Source organism: Anopheles stephensi, chromosome 2 (genome assembly GCF_013141755.1).
Source record: "Anopheles stephensi strain Indian chromosome 2, UCI_ANSTEP_V1.0, whole genome shotgun sequence".
Classification (NCBI taxonomy): domain Eukaryota; kingdom Metazoa; phylum Arthropoda; class Insecta; order Diptera; family Culicidae; genus Anopheles; species Anopheles stephensi.
In genome coordinates this window covers 89,237,827-89,256,530 of record NC_050202.1, presented here as the reverse complement: position 1 = coordinate 89,256,530, position 18,704 = coordinate 89,237,827, and the positions used below count along the sequence as shown (strand labels likewise).

General features: G+C 45.3%; 1 protein-coding gene across 5 annotated transcripts in view; it reads right to left on the bottom strand.

Moving 5' to 3' along the window:
* The window catches only part of LOC118505166 (hemicentin-1), a 131,169-nt gene extending 113,876 nt beyond the window's left edge, over positions 1-17,293 (bottom strand). For 3 of the 5 annotated variants that reach the window (XM_036040566.1, XM_036040571.1, XM_036040572.1), the window contains exons 1-2: positions 9,374-9,525; positions 5,696-6,266 (exon numbers count right to left, since the gene is read on the bottom strand). The gene's annotated coding sequence lies outside the window, so the exon portion shown is untranslated. Of the gene's footprint in view, positions 1-5,695; positions 6,267-9,373; positions 9,526-17,138 lie in introns of those variants that run through there. The other 2 variants (XM_036040568.1, XM_036040567.1) reach the window with 2 other exon arrangements.
* Positions 17,294-18,704: the final 1,411 nt, after the last annotated feature.

The window sequence follows — 18,704 nt, the reverse complement described above, 5'->3', positions numbered from 1 at the left end:
TGATCGACGTGCAGTGGGCACAGTAGCCCGGGCCCGTGACCATATTGGTGTGGTAATAAACTGTGCGAACTGTGGTTTTGTTGGGTTTCTTTTTCTGGTTGGGGATGCTATGACAATAAAAAACTGAAATTGTATTTGTGCGTATTGATGAAATATTAGCTCACACAACCTGGGGCTTGGGAGTTGCACCCGTGTGAAGAACATTATTACAATACGAGCTTCTTAGAGATAACAGAAGTAATTGATTTGTGTTACATTATGAACCGAAACGCATACATTGTGGTAAAAATTTGTTAGAGTGTTCTAGAATTTATCTTCTTAAATTGTTCCTACACGTAAAGCAAAAAGATACATTATATAAGATTATTTATTACCTTACTTATAGAACATGAAAAAGTATCAAGTGCCGAGTTTTAAATTCCATCAACCGTTTCAAATCGCAAAAGAGTTACTAAAAGGTTTGATTCATCTTGATGGCCATCAAGTTATATTTAAATGAATAAGACTATTGTTCCCAGCATCAGTCCGCTAGCTCATGGACGACTGCTATCATCGACCAATAGAGACTCCATCTACATGTGAGACATAAAGAAGCCTGGTGAGTTATCGGTAAAGACCCAAGCAGTTGGAACGCTTTCCTACTATATAAAATACTCTCTGTGAAATAGTCAATCCGTACAATTATTTTGCCCGTCAGGTTCAAAACCCTCGTCACTGAAATCAAACACGGTGCCCTCCACTGTGCAAAATAATCATCCAATCCACTCAAGCCACTTATTCAAAGACATATTCTAAACTGATTTTCGTCGCTTTTCTTGATTTCTTACCCCACCCTTGTCGACAAATCTTTTAATCATTGTCTCTGATTTAATCAATTGCCTTAAAACCTGCTCCACCTTTCGTCGAAACAGCTGGAAAAACTCGAACGCCGAAAGCATCTTCGCAACGCCTTCGACGCTCTGTTACGAACTGTTTGCACAAAATAGATAACCGAAAGCAAAAAAAAACTGAACCGCGTACACTCCATGTCCACCCGATAGACACTTGCCAAGCGCCTTGGCAATCTTTTGCTCTTTCTCATTATCAGCTATGCCCGGCTACCGGTCCTGGCGCACTGTTTTCACGTTCGATTCGCTATGCTTCGACTGAATTAGCTGAAACGATAATTAAGTTCACTTTCAAGTTTAATCTAATGGAACAGAAAAGTTTTCTTTGCGTACTTTGACCATGGCCCCGCCGGTCCAGCGTTTGATGGTTCATTTCGGTAATTCAATTTATCCCCCGGGTGATTTTGCTTCGCCGCCCAGCTGCGAAAGCTCACGGCGAGTGAATCTCCCCGGCCCATTTGCTTCGCATTTCCCCTCCGAGCTCCCATCCAGCGTCCGGATTAGTGCCACAAAGTGCACAGTCACACCAACGCTCGGGTCAGCAGCAGCAGCAGCTCGGATGCTTCGACCAATGCTGGGAAAAGAATCTCCAACCACTGCTGATCTCGACAACACGGTGCTGAATTTCGTTTGGTTTTCCTTCGAGTGCGAGTGGGTTACCGCCGTTGGCCGTTGCCAGCAATCGAAACCAATTTTAAGCTCAGTCAACTGGTGGACGTTCTGCGTCGGTGACAGTTCGACATTTGGCCAGAGAAAAAAGCGGCAAACGCTCCGTCCAAAGCACCAAACAAAACTGTCCCATCAACTAGCGTCCCGAACGGAACGCAACAAACCACCTTGTTTAGCGCTGAAACCTTCAATGCCCACGCGAACGAGTAGAACTTTTCGGGGATGAAAAAGTAAGCCCTCGGTGAAAAGAATCTGATTACATTTACTGGCCATCGAGCTGTGTGTGTGTTTGTGTGACACACACACACACAGAGAGCGACAGAGCTTTTGATGTTTTGTGTGTTCGATGGGATTCGGTGGACGGGATCGCGCATTGAATTGGTGAGCGAGTCTTTTTTTGAATCTTCAAACAGATTTACTCGTCACGACTTCATGCCAGAGCGATGGCAAAGATGGACGAGATCAGTTTACAGTGGCTGGATAAATATTTCACCCTGGAGACACAATGCCATCGGAGCTTATAAATAGCTATAATTGTCGTTTTGGCGCAACCAACTTTAAGCACAAGCTAACTCGAACACAGATTTCACAACTTTGGAAACTCGCTTAAAGAGCGATTAGAATCGCGTTCGAGTCTAATTATCATCTCTCAGCAACAAATCGAAAACTTTCAAGTGGTAAGAACATGTTCCGTGAACTCTCATCAGCCACTGACGATGAGCTCCCACCTCGGATGGCTCAAGTGTTGAGTTTCCGAAAGCATCCTATCGAGCATTATTGAGAGCCATTCCATAACAACGTATCAATCACAATAAAGCACCCTAATTGAACGACCACAAAAGTCCTACCGAGGCAACTACTACGTGTGACGATCAACTTGAGGTGAATCGATGAAATTGGCTTTAACTTCAAAACCATCCTCCAACCGACCGGTGACAGCAGTGACAACCCTCATCGATTGTCGCCCGTCCTCTCACAACTATTGCCGAACTTCGGTGCAGGAACGTTTGCATTTTCCATCTAGCTCCGGCTGTCAGATGGGCTTTCTTTTTTGCTCCTCTTCACTGTTCCTTTCATTAAACCTTTGGGAGCGAGCGAGAGAGCGTAACTTTTAAATCAAATTAATTTCCAACCGGCATTGCCATGCCAAAGAAAATCACCGAAGCGGAAACATGCGCGCATCTTCAACGGGCCACAAGGATACGACGGCTGCTAGTCCCCGAGGCTCGGGCGTATTGGACACGTTTCAGACTTTCCGTCAACAGTTTCCCAGCGAGAAAGATTGCTACCCGGGCCCAGCCACTCTTATTAAATCACCCGTAGTCGACGTCTGCCAATTGACAATGGTTTTGGTAAGGTATTCGCACTGGAAAGCAAGATATTGCCCGCCGAAGTCGTGAGTTCGAGCTGTCTTGCTGCTGTCTCGCGGTAGTAGCAGACGGATGCGGACCGGATACCGATATTACATCGCTGCCGGGCATAAGCATCGGCTGACTGGAGACAACATAACCGGTAGACGGATAAATTGTACAAACATGAGTGTGTCTGTCTCGGGCATTTTGAAACAAAAGGAAGTCAAGAGCGAGCAGCGGATTCTTACTGTGTATGCTCCAGAACTCTCTGTCTTGTAATTGGATCAATATTGATGTTGATCACGAAAAAGCGATGTATAATTTAAAATGTAAGCTAGATTGGATTTCGAAGACATTTCAAGTAGCAATCATTAATGGAAGCTCCAAGTTTAAATTGATTAGCCAGAGCCTCATGTTTGCTATATTTTTTTTTATAGCACCATGTTCAATCGAGTGATTTGCCAGACTGCACGATGCTTTGAGGAACTATTTTTACCGGAAAAAGGCATCAAAAATCCTTCTTCCAACTGACATCACACGTACAACGATTCCCACGAAGTTGATAACGATTTCCTCTCTAAGGGAAAAATTGAAAAACCGGAAGTTTGAGACGATTTTCAGGGAAGAACGTTGTTGAAAAATGTTCTTTGCAGTGTGCTAGAAAAGCATAATTAAGGTTGATTTTCTCCGAAAGACATCCTCGTTTAGCAACATCCAACCTAGGAAGTGATCACCATCCATAGTGCCGAATAATTTTTAAACTAATTTTATCGCCTCACACTTTGACTAATTATATTTCCTCCAAATAAATGGTTCCGCAAACAATGTTGAGAGCACAAAGCTTGTAACTATTCTTCATGACAAGCTGCTTGTCAGGGATATGCACACATGAGCCCAAATGGACTATCCGATCGGCTGTGCGGAAAAATTCGATGACAAAATGGCAATATTCATGATCCGGACCGACGCTTCATTTATTTACTGGAAAACACACACTACCGCCGCCAACAAGTCCGCTCTCAAGCGGTGTAACATAAAATAAAACCCTCAAAAACGATAAAGTCTACAGCGGGAAAAAGGGCTTCCCGTTCCGAATATCCTCGGGGACCACATATGTGCTAAGGAATTGTTCTCGTTTCCACACCTTACCAAGCAGAGAATAGCGGGGGCTGAAAATGGTGAGATTTGTTTATGTCACTCACACCGAAAAAGTCCCTCCCCCAGCCACCGCACAACATCAGCATCGATTCGATGTAAATGTGGGTGACAGCTACTCGGGCTAGGCTTTCGACAGGTTCCTTGCCGTGACATCAATTTTGCCCCGAAAAAGCTTCCCCGAGTATGATAAATGGATCAAACAAGCCTTTCGACTGTGCATCAGTTTTCCCGGTAGACCGCACGCGCTTCTCACGAGGGAAAGTGCGTAGCTGTGCAGGCCATACTTAGCCCCTACGATGGTGGTGTAAAATGTGAAGCCAACCTACTCGGAAAGCAATAACCGGGCTTAGAGTAATGGTTGTTATAAATTGAACGGAAGCGTCGTACAGACACACAAACACAACATGTTGATTACAAATATTGGCCCATCAATCGCTTATAAGTGCAAGCCGATCGGTAAACGCTGACAGTTATTTATGTTTGCTTTAAAAGTAAAGCAAACGGTGAAAATGAGCTCGCTTAAAGTTGTGTAAAACATTGTCCGAAAGCCTGCTGTTTGTTGTACTACACAATAACTAGCAATTGAAGTGAGGGCCAATGCTTGTGTGTGTGCGTTTGTGATAAATTGAATCCGTTTTCAATTCGTTCGCTTCGTGCGTGGAAAACATCTCCACCAGCATTATGATCCAATAGTCAGCTTCGTCTGCCTAACTCTTTCAGATTGATTTATGACGGAAAATTTAATTTTCCCTACTACCCACGAACGAGGACGAGAAGTGTATTGATTTTTTCCATTTATTCACAAACCGAAAAACTTTATCCACTAGATCAAATAAACTTCCAGCAATGTTTTCCAATTTTTTGTTATCCTTTTCCACAACCAGCTTATCAGGCCTCCCCACCTTTAAACCACACCACCACCGAACCTGGGTAAACATTTTTGAAGGACGAAAACTGCACACTGCCCTAGCAACAAATGCGCCGGAGAGTCGTCGGAGAGAAACAAAAACCCGTATCAACCCGATCGAATCCACAATGTGACACTACCACGCTCGGAAAAAACGAGTGCAAAACAAAAAATCGAAATGCTTCCCGGGAAGAAGGTCAGACACTGAGGCCAGGGAAACAAAACGGAAACAAAAACAAAGCACATACACGCACACACCCCGTTATATCGTAACCTTTGCCAGCAATAAATCATCAAAAGTCCTGCCCGCCCGGAGATGAAGCTATCGGTTGATTTAGCAGTGAAAAACAAATATTTCATCGTTAAATCTGTCCTGCTCGGAGGCAAAATTTTCCACCACCATGGATTTTTCCACCCCGCTCACCCATTGCGCCACCACACACGGATCATTCGCTCGGTGTGTGAGAGGACTAAAACAAACGTGGACAAATCGTCCAGCGCTCTGAAACTCAACCAACTGCATGGGAGAGACTTTCCATTTTTTTCCGCCCATTTTTCTGATTCAATATATGTGTGTCAGTATCGTGCTTTCCCACCGAGCAGCAGCAAAGTGCCATTTTTGCTTGCGATAAAGCTATCCTCTCCTTTTACACCCCCCCCCCCCCCCCCCCACACCCCAAGCGCAATGATGCCAAGGAAATGATCATAAATCAAATATTTACCTATTTCCGGTGTATCCAACCAATCCGCCCTGGAGGGTGAAGTTTTCACAACGCCCGGATAAGCGTATGGCTGGCAGCGACCAACGACTACGGCTGATTGGGAACTCTTCCGATGCATTTTTCACCTCCGAATGGTCCGTCCCGGGGCCGTACCGGGAGCTTCACTTCCGAAACCTCCGAGCTCCGGGAACGTCAAATTACGATTGTGTCAGTTGCAGCAAGATAGATTCTCGATTTGCTCACTCTGGATTATTTTTTTTTTTGCTCGCTGCAAAACTTATCGTCCGTTGCATAACACACAGCTGGCTACTAATGCAGTTTGCTGCACGATTGGCACAATTACGAACACGAGACGATCGTCATCCAGTGAACTTTGCTCCTGTTCGATCGCACACATTGCACTATTAGCTTTATCATGTTTGCTGCCACTCAACTAATCACTCTTTCGCACATTATTTACTTCACCTGGGTTTTTTTCTCTGTTTGCTGCTTCGTTTCTGGGATATTGAATTTCACTTTTTTTGCTTCACTTTTTTATCAGAGTATATGCTGTTGAACAATTAGCATATCACTTTAGCGAAAATGAACAGGAAAATAAAACCTTTTATGAGCTTCAATTGTGCTGGTAATTATGATTATAATAATGGTTTTAAAAAATTTAATCGTATTATAAATATAAGGGGATAAAATGTATGTGTGATACTGGTTTTTATCAGCTCCCTTTGGAGCAGTTTCATAATTAATCAGCTTAAACCCCTTTCATTCTGCGCTAAATTCAATTGCACCAACCCATCTTCACCGCCCTTTTACTTGTAGAATGTGCATTTAATCGAGCAATATTTAAGCCATTTCGCCCAACCATTGCCAAGTCCAGTACCAGCATCCTATTGGAGCTATTTCGGTTCGGAATTGATATTTTTCCCATGCCGAGATTGGTATCGGCTAGCTCCGAACGAAAGAGAAGACCTTACCCCATTACACGCAGCCGGAGCACCGACGCTAAATGGCAAACGCGTCGTAAAAAGTGTGAGCCAACCATGCTGAAACCATGCTGGCGCCAGCAATTTTTGGCAACCGACGCAAAGCCGGCAAATGTTTTACCTGAAAGCCGAAATCTAATCCCGGCACGCCGGGTCTTCTTATGGCAAGCGCATTTAGTACCGAGCCGGTGACCGGTGTCACTTACGCGCAAAAAGCAAAGCAAAGATGCTTGCTCCAAAGATGGTTCTATTGAATGGGGTTCTTTTTCCTCCGGGTTTTTTTACCAAAAAGACCAGAGGAAAAGTCTAATCGAATCGAAGTCCAGCAAATCGTTCGAGGAAGCATTGCACAAACGAGAGGGAAGAGAAACGAAAAACGTTCGATTGGGTTGCGTTAGGATGCGTATGTGCGGAAAAATTGCACCGTCAAACGGACAAAAACAGTTCATGCGGGTAGTTCTTCGTCCCTTTTGCTCCGGTTTTGTTTTTTCCTTCATTAGCTTTTATTCATCAGATTCAGCGGAATAAGAAGGCATTAATAGCACTCACACACACACACACGCCGAGGTCAAGTTCAAAAAAATGGCAACGCTTGCACCAGATGTCTTTGTGTGCGTGTGTGTGTGGGGTTGAAATAATCCGCACAAATACTGGCTCGGAAAAATCCCCCCCGGGCCAGGTCAAGAGGATGGACGGCAGCATGTCAATGGCTTCCCTGGACACACCAAACGGTCGATGTGTTTTATGCGCGACTGTACCATCCGTCCGGTAGAACAAAAGCACACACACACACACACACACACACACAAACACATGCATGGGGTGGACTTTTCCCGCCTACTAGTGTCCTAGTTTATCGCTTTCTTCCCCAGCAACCAGGATTCTCAAGAGTTCTCAAGACGTTCCATCATGCTACTTTCTGGTACTTCGTCCCCAATCCTCCAGCGCTGCGTCACGACGACTCGGGTGAAATAGTTTTTCCTTTTATGCCGACAGCTTCCATCGGGTCTTTCGCCTCCGTGTGACAGATGTGTTGGCGTGTGGAAATCCTTACAACAATAGGTGCACGCGATGATAATACGGACATGTGTGGGCAAACGCACACACACACGCTCACCCATATCCATATCCTTGTACTCTGGGCCCAAGGAAAACTATCCACAAAAGTCAAGTCCAGTCGCTTCCTTTTCCGGCATCTTTTCTTTCTTTTCATCGAGATGAGTCACCGACACAGGTTATGATGACGATGATGATCACTTCCCCCGCTGCCAGTAAGGCTTTGCGTCGCGTTTAATGACACAAGGCACCATCTTCTTGTCGCAATTTTCATTCACATCCACACTCGCAACGAAAGAACGATTTCCACGCTGATGAAGATGGCGCTTTTGTTATGGTGTGTATTTCACTGACACATAAATAAAACATTTCGCGTTTCACAATTGAGTCATCCCGCAGCAAATATTACTCGCGGCTACCGCAGGCCAAATTATCGTTTTATTTTCCGTATTTTTATTCCATCTTCCTTTCATGCCCGATTTCAAAGACCGTTCGCACTCTGCTCGCAGCGATGGGAGGAAAAATATGCCGCAGCCAGCCGCAGCAGCAGCAGCAACAGCAGCAGGAGCACATGAGCGAGTGATTTAAATAAAGTAAGAAAAAACCGGTGGAAAAACAACACACCGACGCACACATTGCCACACGGTCGTTCAGAGAGATCAGACACAGCTCGCAGGCACACGCACACAAACACACACACACAGATACACAGGAGGTTGAAGCAAAATAACAAATCATACGCACATCGTTTTTCACGGAAGCACCGGCCAAAGCACCGGAGTGGTGCGAGGGAGGCCAGAGGGTGGTACGAGGACACACCGATGCCGCACACGTATGCCAGTGGAAAGGCACGATAATGCACGGTGAGCTACGTACGTACGGCAGGACCAAACTAAACAAACAGCAGAACAGGGAAGCTGCGAAATAATGATGATAGCACGTTGACAGGCCACTTTCGGCGTTGGCGCTGGCCATGTGATTCTATGATTCGTTTTAGCGGATTTTTTCCTGCCTTTTGGGTGTTTTGTTTCCCTGCTGTCACAGCACTCACATCCGGAGATGAAATATCACGTACGCATGCACTAAGTACGGTGGAGTCTGCATCCTTCACACGGTCGGCTCGTTAGGTGTTTTGTTTAAACATTCATTTCGCTTTTGCGTTATAATTTTCTTCTGCGTCACGATTATTTTTCGAGGTGGAGAGCATTTTTTCGCCCCCCACACACAGCACCGGAAAAAGCCCCACAAACCCATATCACTTCACCAGTGTGCGGCAGATAAGCTTCATCCTTTTCAACACACCGATAAGGACGCTTAACAACAACACGCGCGATGACACACGGTGGCGCATCCACACAGCAACAAAAAAGAAACATTATCATCACCACCGCATCTCTTAATGCCTTGTTTTTTTGTAATGCCTTTTCTTGCCCCGCTTCCTCTTCTTCTCGTCGCACTTTATGCCGTTATGGAAACACGTGAAAAAATTCTTTCCCACCCATCAGTAAAGCGGCCATCCATTTATCAGCGCCTTGTTTTGTGTGTTTTCCCGCACCTATAAACACTATCCGTGATAAGGACTCGATGCTGTGTATCCTTGTACCACCACCATCACAACCACACACACGCACACAGAACCTACCGCAACCGAGATGACACACGCAAAAAGCGACAATTCCAAGCGGGCACTGAACACGGAACACAGCCTTATCCAGCCGTGCTGTTTAGTGCAGACACGCACGCACGCCACGACGCAGCTTGGACCGAACTCGAACAAAAACTGAATGAAAAACGAGAGGTCGCGTCTTCGGGTGGGCAACAAACATACACACGCACGCAACGCTCGAGATGCTCGAACTTTGTTGTTGTTACTGGCCCCGTACTGGTTGGTCGTGCGTGAGAGCACCGGATCTCGTGACTGTGAGAGACTCTCCCGGCTCTCTCTCGAATGCCGGCAAAATTTCCCCTTCTGTTTCCGCGGATTGTTCCGGTTGAGAGTGTGGAAAAGTGGTCCTTTTTTGGGAGTGGCACCATAGCGTGAACCGTGAACGTTTTTGAAAACAGAAATGCGAAACGCGAAAGGAAGTTCAGGTTCGTGAGTGGAGAGCGTGCTCTCTCGTGAGTTCCATCCTGTTGTGGCATTCAGATGCATATTGAGTGGATGAATCATGCTGAGAGACATACACTGTAAAGTTGTTCGAGGGACATTCATTTTACAATTAATATTCCAATGGTACTTACAGATATGTTAAATACATATCTTGAAGCAGTTAAGCGTTTTCACAGAATAAATAAAAGCTTCCTTATTAAAAAGCTTCAGATTTAATTTTCCTAAATTTTTCTAAAGATTCCTAAAATGCTAAAGATTTTTTTTACGTTTAATTCAAATCACGACGGAATCTCTGAAGATCGTGCGTCCATTCGAATGACAAATTTAGCGAATCGGCCTCGGGTACGAAGGCATAAATCTCCAGGCATATATCTATCAATCTCTATGATTCTATGGAATCTGGGGTCTTCTATAGAATATGAGATTGCTCGACCCGCCTTGTACAGATGCAGTTGCATCGTTCTAAAAGACAAGATAGTGAAAACTTCAAGCTCGAACACACCCGAGCACACATACGATATGAAACAAGCTCTTGTTAACATCAGGATTTTGCATATGGATTACCAAATACACAGAGGTGGATCTATATTTAGTCGATCCATCAAAGGCGAGGCTAGTAATATCTCTCCTGATACTTCCGACGAGACCCTTAATACCAGGCCGATACGAGTCCTCTTGTACGAGCTAGGAACGATCCCAAGGTGACTCCCGATTCCGCTAAATCCACCACTGAGAAAACTTGGTAATGAAGTGTCCAAGTACATCCGGGGTAAAGGGACCACTCACGGTTAAGATCCTCACTAGGAACAGGACTCTGCCTGTGGATGACGGAAAACCGTGCAATGAAACAATCTGAGATAAGGTGCTATCACGGATTACATGAGGAAACATCCTCCAAATTATGTGTTATACAAGTTGTACAGTCTTTACTACTGAAAAAAGTTATGAGTGCTTTATTTTAAGGTTTCAATTTAGTTTAGTTTATTTTATTTTTAATTTCATAGAATTTATTCAAACCCGTCTTTGCACCATATGTCCACCACCAGTGCCACAATGCGTATGTGGTGAATTTCACGAATAAACAAATGCGGCCTGTCAGACGCTCGTGGGAGCGCTAGTCACTCACGCTCAGCTCTCCCACAAACTGCAGCAACATTGCATGAGCATAAATACAAACCGTGCGAGAGCATTACTGACTGAACCGTGAGCATCGCGTGAGCATGTGAGCGAAGGATTTTGTTTTGTTTTGAATCTGAACGATACCACGAACGATAACGAACTATCCGAAGAAAGCACACGGAAGCATAAACACAAATTGCTACAAAAGACCTGCATTTCAGTAATCGAAGTTAAGAGCTTAAGTGTTTTGGACATGATCGGTTTGAGAAATTTGTATTTGGCGTGAAGATCATCACGTGAAGATAATACTATTTGCACCATTTTTCCTCCTTGGTGAAACGCTTACTTCAAAACGCCATCCTACACCCTTTAACCACATTTCACCGAGACGCCACCCAATAACCAACACCTACACTGATTCTTTTAAGCTTCGTCAAAGATTACCTTGTGCGCCTACCTGTGGGCAGACACAGAAGAAAAAACGACATCAGCCAAGAAGCTTCATTCCCACGGTCGCACGCGCTCGGTGGCTCTGTAATCAAATTCAAATTGATTATTTTTTTTCGTTGTAGTATTTTCTCGCGTTCCTCACCACCAGGAGCAGGCTGCCAATTGGAATCGGTTACAATATCTCGTTCACCAATTGGAACACAACTTACTCTACATGGTAATGAGCATTACTTACGATTCATGAAGTGTAATGAATTGCAAAGTGGGTAAAATTATTCATTGAACGTTAGCAAAAACAGGGCCTGACTGACAGAAAAAGGAGGTTGAAATCGAAGAACACGGAACCTGGAGTCTGATGTCTTCAAAACGGGAGACACAGCGCCGTCTGGGACAAGTCGTGTTTTTGATACCTCTAATGCGGTACTCATTTGCATACTTGTTAAATTTGCCACCATGGGTATGGTTAGACAATTCTACTCATCGGAGGTATCGAGTTCAAGAAATGATTGTTTTCTGATTGATTTGTTTAAATTTTCTTCTTAATCTTTTACCGTCTACGAGAGGGAATTTTCAGCTTCCTAATTGAACAAACTATAATTAAATGCCTAATTTCGTCACCTCTCGACATGCATTCCATCACGATTGCAATAATTTCGTTTGCCCTTTCAAATTGCATTCTAAATGCCCTGACCTTCAACCATGCTCCACCTTCCAAGACTCCAAAGCAAACCACGAAAAGCGAGAAAAGCATCGGCACTTAACGTATTTTAATCTCCCTCCCAATAGCAATTCACCCTAGCTGTTTGCATTGAATTGATAACGATTTGCTAAACCGTTACACCGACGCGATCCCAATCGTGGGATCGGACGCCCGTTGCATCCTTTCAGTCAATTGCCACCGTCGAGGCACAATCGAGCCAATAAAACCTTTCCGAACAAGATCAATAAATTTCTCGCTCGCGTTGCAGTGGGAAAGGTCGTCTCTCGGTTTCCGTTTTATTTTTTGCACACACACACACACCAACATCTCGATCCAACAGTGGCGTTGGCGCATGGTTTGCATCGAAAAGAATTCAATTATCCTTAGCTATTAATCTCTAGCCACAAATCCAACGCTGGGGAGCAGTAGACAGTTTGGGTGAAACGGTGCACTGAACGTTCCGACATCCACCCCAGCTTTTGCCCACATCCCAACGAGCTACTTCATGCATTTTTTTAAAATGCGTATGGAATAGTTTTTATTTTCACGATAAAAACCTCGATAAGCGTCGATGGCAGCGATAAACAATGGGTCCGTTCTCGTCATCCTCATCACGATTCAACATCATCATAGGTTCTGGTACGCCCGGTTTAGCTGAAAGTTGTGAGAACTCATACATTTTGTGGTTCTATTAGTGTGCCACTTCCACGTTCGCTATCGAGGAGGTTAGATTTTCCACCGTGTCAGCATTCATCCGATCGGGCCACACTGTCCGAGCGAAGCGCGTGAGAACAACGATTTGTGTGCCAAAGTGTGAAGAAGATAACCACCATAATGTGCTCTGTACCATGCACTTCCGTGCCTGCGGAATGTGCCGTGGGGTGGCGTGGCGTGTTTTTTCGCTGTTCTTCTATTGAGCGATTGCATCGAAAGCATCCGTGGAGGTTACATCAAACTCACCACCCTAGGCCACCGTTGGCGCGAAGCTTTCCGCGCGCTTTCGCATCTCATCGAGCATCGATTTGGCGATAGGTTTCGTTCCACCCGGTCGTCCGCCTTTTTTTTTAGCAAACCCACCAACGTTCCCTGCTCTACCGAACACGGGATGGGGGTGGCAAACACGATGGGTGATGCAAGGCCTGCAGCACGTTTTCAAACTACATAAACGGTGGAGCAATTTATGGTCGATGAAATTTAATTTACCGCACAACGCAATGAATTGCACTTTATCTAAGCGAATGCTCACATTTACCATTCATCCTGTGAGGGGGGCACCCGGGACACCGATGGTGAAGGTGGTGATGACGGTGGTTTGTTCGAAAAACTGGCCAAAAACTCACATCATCAGGGAGTCGCCGGGGCAAGGGTGGCAGTCTCGTTTCGGATATATGGCGATTAAAGCGTTGTGGAGCTAAGCGTCCGGGGGTCGAAAGCACAATTAAATTAAAAGCAAAGCGCGTACCCACTGTTGACACAGGCAAATGGGTTGTCCAATTTTCGGGCCTGCAAACAGCTTACGAGATCAATAGTTAAGCGTGCTCTAAAACGGGGCAAAGGTTAGGTTTTTTGTAACGTGAGTAACTTTAAACGATGATGTATGTTTAACTTTTACAAAGTTTATACATTTACCTGTTAAGCTTTTTGAGTTTCTAACAAAAAACTATTTAAATTTATTTGTAGAATTTTTTATTTTTCTTTGGTGAAATATTTCCCGGTACGACTGAAGAATCTGACTTCCTGGACTTCCATACGATACTTCGTAAATTTGCACATACAAGACCTCTAGATTTGTGGACCAGGAATCAAATCCCGCCCAGACCGTGCCGTAGACCAGAACACAGATCTGACTATCAAGCTACGACTAAAATTAAGTTATAGAAGCCTACAATAATAGCCCGAGACCTTTCGAAGTTTCGAAGTTCGATAGTGTTTAAGAAGAAGAACTCCATTAAATACACTGAATACCGGATTCTGACACGGCAGTACGAATCTGAATATCTGAGCTTGATTCCTATCGTTCTGTAAAAGAGGTGCATTATAAGGAAAAGCAACACGAAATTTATTCTTGATATAGTGTCTAGCAAGTTTTTGATGGTTTATAATAAATCAACCAGAAGAGGTTTGTCACAAAAACCATTCAAAATGTGTCGCTGATAGTCCAGGCAATAAAGTCAATATTTTTCATTTACTTCCCACAGCGAAGGTTGAGCCTGATTACTGAATTCCTTCACATAATTGAGCCTCAGTTGACACGAAAACGGTTCGTACTATATTTTATCCTGGTCCTGCCGGTGGAGCAAGGCTACTACTAAACCAGCTACTGGGGTATGATGATACTTTGATGATTTCGCTTACGTTTTGACATTTGATGGCTGAGAAATGATTTTTACTTTCCTGAATTCGTACTCGAAAAAATTCAAAAGGGTAAATTCTACACAAAATTATTAGAAGTAATTAGTTGGCCTCATCATTTCCAATGCCACATCGACTATGAAAAAAAATGAACATCAACTCATTCAATCTGTATCTGTCTTAATCACCATTCCTTTCGCTTCCATAAAATGCATTTTTTCCATCTATCGTACTGTAACTAATGACTTCTACAGAAATTTATTTTAAATAGAGCACAACGTTTCGGTGCGATGGAGTGATGAGTTATACGGAATCCTTTTTTTTAATTCTAGTTTTCTATCAAGTCGTACCGTCCGTATAAAACAAAAACCGAGAAGAGTGCAATCCTGCTGCTTCAAAGATCGAAAACAACAGCTCACTTTGCGTCGTTTGGCTTTTTCTTCGCCCAGCAGACAGCCGAAACCGTCTCCGCTCGCATGCACGTCGAACATTGTCGTTCGATGTTTACATGATAATGATCCGGCAGGATCAGCACAAGTGTCAGGCGTTGGAAAAATTTACGCTTCACTCTGTCTTTCCCTATTTGCTGCCAGCCAGTCCAGACCAGGTCTCGGGCAGCCGTCCGAAACTGCATATCCTGCATATTGCCGTGGTCGGGCTGCACGGATCGACTTCCGTTACAGCCAAACGCCAAATGGCAGCGGCGAGAAAGCAAGTGTGCAAAAGATAAAAGATAAGCCTTCAAATCCCATCGACCCGCTGTGGGACGCTGTCAGCCGACGAGTTTGGTCGCTCGTGCTGGAGTAAATTAATAGTGTTCAGTGTGTCGGTAGGGAAAGAAATCGGTGGAAAATAAAAACACACAAACCGAGCAGAAGAAAAGTCTAAAAAGGCTCGAGACCGTCACAAACAAGCAGTTTCTATACCGGGTATCCGCAACGTTTAAAGGAGTCGCCCCATCCACCCGGGCACAGCGCCGGGCGGAGCAAACGTGCAGGACGAGTAACAAAAGCGCATCATCGGAAAAGTCACGTTTCACATTATAATCAGTGTGACAGTAGCCGTTTCATTTCTATTCCAGCATTGACCAGCTTTTTCCCATTTCCCCGTTTTTTCCGAGCGACCGGGTTGCCTGCATGTTGCCATGGATGATCGCCCGACTTCTTTCGGTGGGACGTGGGAGACGAGACGGACGGGGGGGGTCGCCGGCTGCCGGTCAAATGGCAAATGGTTGAGCACTTCCGGGCATGTGATCGGGGATTATCGCTCACTCGACGAGGTCAACGTTTGTTCCGATGAAAGCCGGCATCTGTGTTGCGTATCGACGAAAGCGAGACAAGCGTTTGCCTGGTGTAAATAATCTATTTTATTGTGCAGAGTGCAGTAAATTTTAGATTAGCAGCGCGTCAGATTAAGTTAGATGTGTTTATTGAAACATGAAGCAATAATGCACAACAGCTCTTTGCCTTAACGTGAATAAGTTCAGTGAAATAAAATATTTGCATCAAAACTATTCGACCCACCCAATGTGTGTGTGTAAGATTAGAGCCTCTCGCTAGACAAAGCCAGCAGTGTGATTGTAGTTTCCTTATCACCAACCGATTTAAACCTGGCGAGAGAACTGGAGCAAGATGAAAAGCAGCAGGTGGAGCAAATCATTGACGATTGTGCAAAATGGAGCAAACTCAGCAGTTGATCAACAAATCGAAACTAATTAGCTTCTTCACCGATGTTACACTGTTGCACTTCAGTGCCGTCCACGAGATGCAACGGATCATTCCACCGATAGCGACGGCTCAAGATGAGTCGATTCAATTACCAGCCAGCCCTTTAACGCTTCGATAAAAGCGTTGCATCGAGTGCTGTGCATCATCGGCGAAGAGCAGTCTCTACGCCGGGGTCTCTCTCCCACTCCGGAGGGCACCATTCAAGCTGGCCTGGTTGAAGTGCTGCGGATGCACCATTCATAGATAAACTTCCGCACACTGTCCCACTGGCAAGGTGGATGCGACTAATTACAGTGGTTTAACGGAAAGCTACCCAACCGTTGGTTCCTTCGGGCCTGGGTCAACAAATCCGGCGTATGTTTGTACGCACACCGGAGCTGAGCTAGGAACTGACACAACTCGCCGCTCGGTAATTAAACAATGCTGTCACCCGATTTTCCTCACTCACCAGCAGTGTGCCAGAGCAATCGATCTTTTATTGCTATTTTATTTTGAAGCACAATGGTTGCAGAGATAAGCAATCGCTATCCTGTCAGCAGTCGACGCTTTCCCTCTGTACCACATTCAAAGCTCGGTGGCACAATCAGGCAGCAAGCTTCACCATCATTTTTACACGCTATCGCCATCATTAATGAGCCTCACCGGATGCCTGCACCGAAAATCGAACCGCTCGAAATGGTGCACGCGCGTGGAAGGTGGGTTTGTTAATGGAACTGATTTCAATTACATGCATCGACTGTGTTCACAAAAACATAAACGCGAATCTGCCCAGAAATCCCGATGCCCGGAACAGACGGAAATTATAAACAAACAGTTTTGGCTTCATTTTCGGAACGGTGAAAGCTTTCGCAATAACAAAACCACACCAGCTGGAAGAGTGTTTGGGGCTGCTGAAATATTCCTACAGTTTGGGGTGCTGGCTGTTCCGTTGCACCGCCAATGCACTTACTCAGTTCGCTGCACTTCCGCCACGATTGCATTATTTTCGAACCTTGGTTTGGTTTTTGAGGTTTACTCTATCGATGCACCAGCGCACAAATGAGTCGATTCCACGCGTCGAAGATAGGGCTCAACGAGTCGTGATTCACTTCATTTTCACTTCATTTGCCGATTGCGTCTGTTTGCGATTTGTATATCCTCAGCTAAATGACACTAAACGCCAGCAGCCTGACGTCACGGCTCTCCGTTTATACCTCAACGTTACGCGCTTTAACCGCGTAGCGCGACCATCAGCTTTCTGCGCGTTTCGGCTTTGGTTTGCCCTAAAAATATGTCAACCACCTGTGGCTCTCGACCGTTAAAGCCGCTTTAGTGGGCCGCCCGCTCATTGTCCTTTTACACCCACTCACAGTTCTTTCATATTTTAATCAAGCTCCAGTGACTGCACAATTCCCAGCCGGGATTCGTGCGCTTTCAAACGAAATTCATTGCCATCTTTACAGGCGCACTTAATTATACGCCCTGATTAACTTTCGCGTCCTGCGTATGGGCCAGCGCCGCGAAACTATTTTAGAAGTGCGCTCGAGTCTCTATCCGTTCGGCCACAAACTTCAAACGAAAGCAGGCAATGCTGTTTAGATCGCGCAACAGTTCGAGCAAATCGCTTGCTGTTCATCGAACCGGGCGAAGGAAATCGACGCACCGCGACGAGGTCAATTCATAAACCATCACCATTTCCAACAGGCGTCCCAGGAGGCGTAACGAGCTTAGGGGCCACGAAAGGGAGCTTTAGATTCATCGTCCACCTCCATCTGTAACGCTGGAGCGTCGCCGCTGTCGTTGTTAATTTCCGTCCTACCGATTGCGTTCGTTCGGTTGGTTCTTCCGCTCGTCCGATTTACACTTTGGCCCGGGCGCCTTGCTAGCGTGCCAGCGCACCGACCGAGATGCTGCGAACTTGAAAAATTGTCAAGCGTCAACATCCTTCCGAGAGTAATTTCAGCGCAACCGTTTATCATGTCCCGGGAGACTCGGTCCCGGTCTTAGCCGGTTGGTGGTGGTTAGCCGACTGCTCGGAACACGGAACCTTCGCTCGGGGGTTTCTGCCGACGATCGAGGACGTGCGCACCGAGGTGGATAGACACAAGGGCGAAACAATAAATATGATAAATTTTTATGACTTTCCTCCTGCATCCGACTCCCTGGGTCCCTGGTAGGGAAGGATAATGCGACTGGCACACAAAGGTTGGTTGGTTCGTGCAACGCGGCCAACGGTAGGACAAATCTCTCGTTACCACCTTCGAGCCCGTTTAGTAGTGCTCCGATCGAAGCAAGAAAAATCCTGAAACGATTGGTTCTTTTCAATTGCACCCAACGATTGAATACCTCCCATTCCGTTCTTTTCCTGGTGGCGCTTACATTTGTCACGAGAAAAACTATTGGAAACATTTATATTTTTCACTCCCGACTTTGGTTTCGTCCCCCCCGGATTCCCACGGCCAAGCGACGAAGATTGGCTAAAAGTTTTCTTGTCCCGCTGTTGACAAGTGTTCATCGATCGTGCCTTCTGACGCCT